The 7,397-nt window shown below is 39.4% G+C and overlaps 1 pseudogene; it reads left to right on the top strand.

The window, feature by feature from the left end:
• Positions 1–568: 568 nt before the first annotated feature.
• Positions 569–2,774, top strand: LOC102140661 (importin subunit alpha-1 pseudogene; annotated as a pseudogene).
• Positions 2,775–7,397: the final 4,623 nt, after the last annotated feature.

The following is a 7,397-nucleotide window of genomic DNA, read 5'->3' as shown; positions in this document are numbered from 1 at the left end:
TCAAAGGAATTACTCTAATAGTATTCTATTCTTCCTATACCTTCTCCATACTTCAATGTAATTAATCACCTGAAGTATAAAACCAATCGTATTAATCACCTACCTAGTTACTGCAATGGAATATGGTTTCCTAACAATGGAAGGCCCTCCACGATAGCATTACAACTTAGCTTTGTATCCTTACCTCGATCAAGTCTAGTCCCTTCATATACTTGATGCTCCAGAGAAACCATGAGAGTCACTGCTCCCCTTCTATGCACAAGTATACCTTTTGGATTTACCTCATATTGTACTCCCATTTCCCTGATACTGTGTTCTAGGTATCAAATGCTATCTCTTTCTCTTGCCTTCCATTCTCTTACTGAACAATTCAGGTCAAAAGCCATTAGGTGGGCCAAGCACTGGATGCTAGGGTGGAGCAGAGCTACAGTAAAGTAGTCCAAGCAATGTGCCCAAAGCCAAGCAGGGAAAGGAGAGTGTCCCCATGGTGCAGGGAAGGACAGCCTGGCGTGAAGCATTGGAGGCTGAGAAGGGTGAAGAAAGTGTCTACCTGGGAAGGTGGCCCAGCATGAGGAGTAGAGAAATAAGCCAGCGAGCCGATTACCTGGAGGTGGGAAGGAGGTGAGGTTTCTGACCATAATTAAGATCAGGAAAACAACACTGTCTTTGAGCTGAGTCGAAGTGGACGCTTTGAGCGCAGCTGCCCCACAGCCGCCGATCCCTGCATCGTTTCCTGTGGAACTCTGGGCCTGCTTTGCAGCTTTCCTTCCTTTGTCTCATAACCATATCTACCAATGAGAATGCCAATATACCAGCTGCCTGACTTAACAGATTCAAGAACAAGTGAAAAGACAGCACAGAAATGAGGTGTCACAGAATAGAAATCAATGTGAAGCTGAGGAAAGCTAAGAAGGATGACCAAATGCTGGAGGAGAAATGCAAGCTCATTTCCTGATGCTGCTGCTTCTCTACTGGAGGAAAACCTCAAAAACCAGGGCACAGTAAATTGGTCTGTTGATGACATTGTCAACAGCACAAAAAGCAATAATGTGGAAAGTCAGCTCCAAGCTACTCAAGCTGCCGTGAAACTGCTTTCTAGAGAAAAACAGTCCCCCACAGACAACATAATCTGGGCTGGTTTGATTCCAAAATCTGTGTCCTTCTTGGGCAGAACTGATTGTAGTCCTATTCAGTTTGAATCTGCTTGGGCACTCACAAACATTGCTTCTGGGACATCAGAATAAACTAAGGCTGTGGTAGATGGAGGTGCCATCCCAGCATTCATTTCTATGTTGGCATCTCCCCAGGCTCACATCAGTGAACAAGCAGTATGGACTCTAGGAAACACTGCAGGTGATGGTTTAGTTTTCCGAGACTTGGTTATTAAGTATGGTGCAGTTGACCCACTCTTGGTTCTTCTTGCAGTTCCCGATATGTCATCTTTAGTGTGTGGTTACTTATGTCATCTTACCTGGACACTTTCAATTGTCTGCTGCTACAATAATCCTGCACCCCTGTTAGATGCTGTTTGATCAAATTTTTCCTACCTTAGCTCGACTCCTGCATCATGATGATCCAGAAGTATTAACAGATACCTGTTCCTGTTAGATGCTGTTGAGCAAATTTTTCCTACCTTAGTTCGGCTCCTGCATCATGATGATCCAGAAGCATTAGCAGATACGTGTTGGACTACTTCCTACCTTACTGATGGTCCAAATAAATGAATTGACATGTTCTTGAAAACAGGAGTTGTGCCCCAACTTGTGAAGCTTCTAGGAGCTTCTGAATTGCCAACTGTGACTCCTGTACTAAGACCCATAAAGAATATTGTCACTGGTACAGATGAAGAGACTCGGGTTGTGATCAATGCAGGAGCACTTGCCGTCTTCCCCAGCCTGCTCATCAACCCCAAAACTAACATTCTGAAGGAAGTTACATGGACAATGTCAAACATCACAGCTGTCCATCAGGACCAGATACAGCAATTTGTGAATCATGGATTAGTCCCATTCCTCACAACATTCTCTCCAGGGCAGATTTTAAGACACAGAAGGAGGCTGTATGTGCCGTGACCAGCTATACCAGTGGTGGAACAGTTGGACAGGTTATATACCTCATTCATTGTGGCATAATAGCACCACTGATGAACCTCTTAACTTCCAAAGATACCAAGATTATTCTGGTTATCCTGAATGCCATTTCAAACATCTTTCAGGCTGCTGAGAAACTATGTGAAACAGAAACTTAGTATGATTGAAGAATGTGGAGGCTTAGACACATTGAAGCTCTACAAAACCATGAAAATGAGTCTGTGTATAAGGCTTTGTTAAGCTTAATTGAGGAGAATTTCTCAGTAAAGGAAGAGGAAGATCAAAATGTGTGACAGAGACTACCTCTGAAGGCTATACCTTCCAAGTTCAGTGTGGAACTCCTGTAACCTTTAACTTTTAGATCATGTAGCTGAGGTATGTATTTGTTGTGCACTATATTTTGTATTTTGTCTTACTGTCTCTCTGCTAAGAACTCTTTTTAAATGTGGTTTCTTATTGTAGCACTTTTTACACTGAAACTATATTTGAGCAGTTCCAACTGTACATACTGTATGAAGCTTGTCCTCTGAATGGGTTTCTTATTTCTATGTGGAATTTCATATCTTGCAGTGTCCTGTAAATAAACATTAAAGTCCGTACTTCAAAAAAAAAAAAAAATTAGGAGGACTTCTGCATGGGGGAAAGTTCACTGTGGAGTATTTGGAGCCCAAACATGGCCCTCCATGCAGGCGGTCATTCCCACACAGGGTGTCAGAGAATAAACAGAGAGAGAGAGTCAACACTGGAAGGCAGAAGCTGTCTTAGGATGCCAGAGCATGAGAGGAGTGAGTAAGGCTGTTGCAGCAGAGCACAGGGTATAAGAACCAAAGCACTTGAAGAGGAATTCTGGTCAGGGAGAGAGCCTAGCTGAAGTATGTAAACACAAGCAGAGTAAGGAGAGCTTCAGAACAGGGAGAAGCTTGTCAAAGGAATGACTGACTGACTGACTGACACCCAGCGTCGTGTGTCATAGCCCAGGTGGGTTGCCTAGGTGGCAACCAAGTGCAGCATGTCAGAGCTTGAGAGAGAAGAGGAAAGGCTTCAACATGGAGGGAAAAGGTACGTAAAGCCTGAAGTTACAGGTAGAGATTCAAGCAAGATGAGGAGAATGTCCACCCAGGGTAGGAAGAGGCAGCTCATGACTGGGGCCAGAGCCTGAGTGAAAGTGCAAGGTGGTGCTCATGTCAGAACTGAAACAAAATGAGGGAATTTGTGTTGGAGAGGGCAACAGTGGTGATGAGAAATTGGTTCACTCAGGAAGTGCCTTCGTCCATTCAGGTTGCTCTAACAAAATACCATAAACTATATGTCTCGCAAACAACAGAAATTTATTTATCACAGTTCTGGAAGCTGGGAAGTCCAAGATCAAGATGTGAGCAGATTTGACATCTGATGAGGATCTTCTTCCTGGTTCATGGGCAGCCATCTTGTCCTCAGATGGCAGAAAGGACAAGGTAACTCTCTGGGACCTCTTTTAAAAGGACACTAATCCCATTCATGAGGGCTTCACCTGCATATCCTCCCAAAGGCTCCAGCCCAGATACTATGACATTGGAAATTAGGTTTCAACATGTGAATTTGGGGGAGATGTAAACTTTCAGACAATAGCAAGGGATTAAGTCAAAATAGTATAGATAATGGGAGTTACCATCAGAGAAGAAAGCTGTAAATAATGAAATAGAAAAATCTAGAATAAATCCTGTGGTGCTAGCTTGCAATTGGAGATATAAGTGTGAATTCATATATATAATTACAGATATAGATGTGAGTGTATGTGCAAGTGCAGTAGTCCTTCCCCCTTATCTGCAGGAAATATGTTTCAAGTCCCCCAGTGGTTGTCTGAAACCATGGGTAGTACCAAACCCTGTATATACTTGTTTTGCCTGTACATACATACCTATGATAAAGTTTAATTCATAAATCAAGCATAGTAAGAGATTAACAGCTAATGATGAAATAGAATAATTACAGCAATTTACTGTAATAAAAATAAAACAAGGGTTCCCTGAACACAAGCACTGTGATCCCTATACCAGGACAGTTGATCTGGTAATCGAGACAGCTACTGAGTGACCATCAGGTGGGTAGTATATACAGGGTGGATATGCTAGACAAAGGGATGAGTCACCTCCTGAGAGGGATAGTGCAGGGCAGTGTGCAACTTCATCAGGTTACTCAAAACAGTGTGCAATTTAAAACATATGAATTGTTATTTCTGGAATTTTCTATTTAATATTTTCAGACTGAAGTTGACTGTGGGTAACTGAAACCTCAAAAAGCAAAACCAAAGAGACTGTTATGTATATATATGTAAAACAGTATACACAGTATATATATTTATATCTATATATGTGTGTGTGTGTATATATATATGTGTGTGTGTGTGTGTGTACATGTATATGCAAATATATAGCTCTGTCTACTTAGATAGCCTGAGAACCACAGCAGCAATGGGCATACCTGATGCTTATTTCTTGGTTTTAAATGTCACTCTCCACTGAAGTGAACTAGGAATTCTTAAAGATATGTTTAAATTCAAAGTGAGTCAGGAATCGATGAACTTAGAATATCTTGTCCCAGAAAGTAAGAGGTATTCGAAGAATGATGGGGCATGACCAAAAGATGCAGAAGTCAGGTTGAAGAAGCTCCAATCCAAAAAATCTAGGATAATATGAGCACCAAAATGAAACAATTCAATTAGAAAATGAACAATATATTTAAACATATATTTCACCAAAGAGGATATACAGATGACAAATAAATACATAAAAGTCATTCAACACTTTTAGCCATTAAGAAAATGCAAATTAAAACCACAGTGAGATACTGCTACATGCCTGTGAGAATGGCCAAAATAAAAAACAGTGATAACAGTAAATGCTGATGAGAATGTAGAGAAACTGAATATCTCATACATTGCCAGTGGGGATGCAAAATAGTACAGTTGTTCTGGAAAATAGTTTGGCAGTTCCTTTAAAAACTAAAAATGGACTCACCATATGGCCCAGCAATTGCATTAGTGGACATTGTAGAGAAATCAAAACTTAGGTTCACACAAAAACCTGTATATAAATGGTCATAACAGCTTTATTTATAATATGCTCAAACCAAAAATAACCCAATGTCCTTCAGCGAGTGTCTTAATTTGTGCTGCTATAACAAAATACTGACTGGATAATTGATTAAATATATATATTCCTCACAGCTCCGAAGACTGGGAAGTCCAAGATCAAGGTACCAACAGGTTTGGCATCTGGCGAGGGCTCTCTGCTTCAAAGACAACCCCTGTTGCTGCATCCTCACATGACAGAAAGCAGGGCAAAAAGGCCTGAACCTGCCCCCTCAAACCTTGTTATAAGGAAACTGATCCCTTCCCTGAGGAAAGAGCCCTCATGACCTAATCACCTCCCAAAGACCCTACCGCTTAATACCATCACCTTAAAGTTTAATTTGCAACATACGAATTTTGGAGAGACACGTGCATTCAAACCCTAGCAGTGGGTAAGTGATTAAAGTGTGCTACATCCATGCCATAAACTATTCCTCAACAATGAAAATGAACAAATTATTGACATATGCAACAACTTGGGATCCATCTCAAGGGAAGTATGCTGCATAAAAAGCTAATCTCACAAAGTTATATACATTATTATTCCATTCATATAGTGTTCTGGAAATAATATTATAGAAATTGAAGTTAGATTAATGGTTGTCAGGGGTTTTGGATTTCAGGGGAGAGGATGTAGGGGTGGTTATAAAGGGGTAATTCTAGGGAACCCAGTTTAATGGAACAGTTCTGTGCCTTGATTGCTTTCATGGTTATATGAAGTTACACAAGTAATAGCATTGCAGATAACTATACACACATGTAAAACTGGTGAAATCTGAATAAGTTTTGTGAATTATACTAATGTCACTTTCCCAGTTTTGATCTACCACAGGGGGGAACTGGATGAAGGACACACAGGGCCTTCCTGTGGGTTTTTTTTTTCGTAATTGCCTTTGAATCTCTAATTAATTCTGAATTAAAAGTTTTTAAAAATTAATGGTAATAGAAACAGATTATAATATATTGGGTAAAATAGAAAACCATGATTTCATACTGATGTAAATAAATACATGAATAAATTCAAAGTTTTATATAGAACAGAACACTACATAATTTATCTCCCCAAAATACTTTTGCATGACAAAGAGAAAAAAAGTAACTTCACATAGGATAAGCCTCTCAGATATTATCTTAATCATGTTATCAAAATTGACATCACCAATATTGGTACAAAACTAAGTTATGTTCTGTTTGATTGGTTGTAATGAGAAGAATACAAGATCACTTTGGTAATATTCCCACTATAGTTGGATGAAAAAGCATCATGTATACCCAAACCGAAAGCCATTCTACAAAATAACTGACCTGTATTCTTCAGTGTATCAAGGAAAAACTGAAAAACTGTTTCATATTAAAGACCAAGGCAATATGGCAATTACATGTAATATGTGATTTTGGACTGGATAATTTTGCTCTAAAGGACTTTATTGTGACAACTGGAAAAATATGGTGGTTACATGAAAGAATTCCTTTTTTGATGAAATAACACTGAAGTACTTGGACATGATGGGCCATTATGTCAACAACTCAGTCTCAAAAATGATTCAGGAAACACATTTCTTTGTTCTTGCAATTTTTCTGTAAATTTAGGATCGTTTCAAAATTTATATAGGAAGAGGAGATAAGGAGTCATGACAACAAAATGTGTGGTTTCCTGAATTTGATTGTGGAACAGAAACTATTTTAGGGGAAGTTTGGTGAAATTATAATAAAGTGATTTTGGTAATAGTATTAACTAGTGCCAATACTATTAGAGTAGCATTGTACCTGTGTTAATTTCTTTTTTTTTATTTTTTTATATTTATTTTATTATTTTACTTTATTTTATTTTATTTTTTAATTATACTTTAAGTTCTAGGGTACATGTGCACAACGTGCAGGTTTGTTACATATGTATACATGTGCCATGTTGGTGTGCTGCACCCATTAACTCATCATTTACATTAGGTATATCTCCTAATGCTATCCCTCCCCGCTATCTCCTCCCCACAATAGGCCCCGGTGTGTGATGTTCCCCTTCCTGTGTCCAGGTGATCTCATTTTTCAATTCCCACCTATGAGTGAGAACATGTGGTATTTGGTTTTCTGTTCTTGCATAGTTTGCTGAGAATGATGGTTTCCAGCTGCATCCGTGTCCCTACAAAGGACACGAATTCAACCTTTTTTATGGCTGCGTAGTGTTCCATGGTGTATATGTG

The sequence above is a fragment of the Macaca fascicularis genome, chromosome 5 (assembly GCF_037993035.2).
Source record: "Macaca fascicularis isolate 582-1 chromosome 5, T2T-MFA8v1.1".
Taxonomy (NCBI): Eukaryota; Metazoa; Chordata; class Mammalia; order Primates; family Cercopithecidae; genus Macaca; species Macaca fascicularis.
This window is presented reverse-complemented; position numbering and strand designations above follow the sequence as displayed.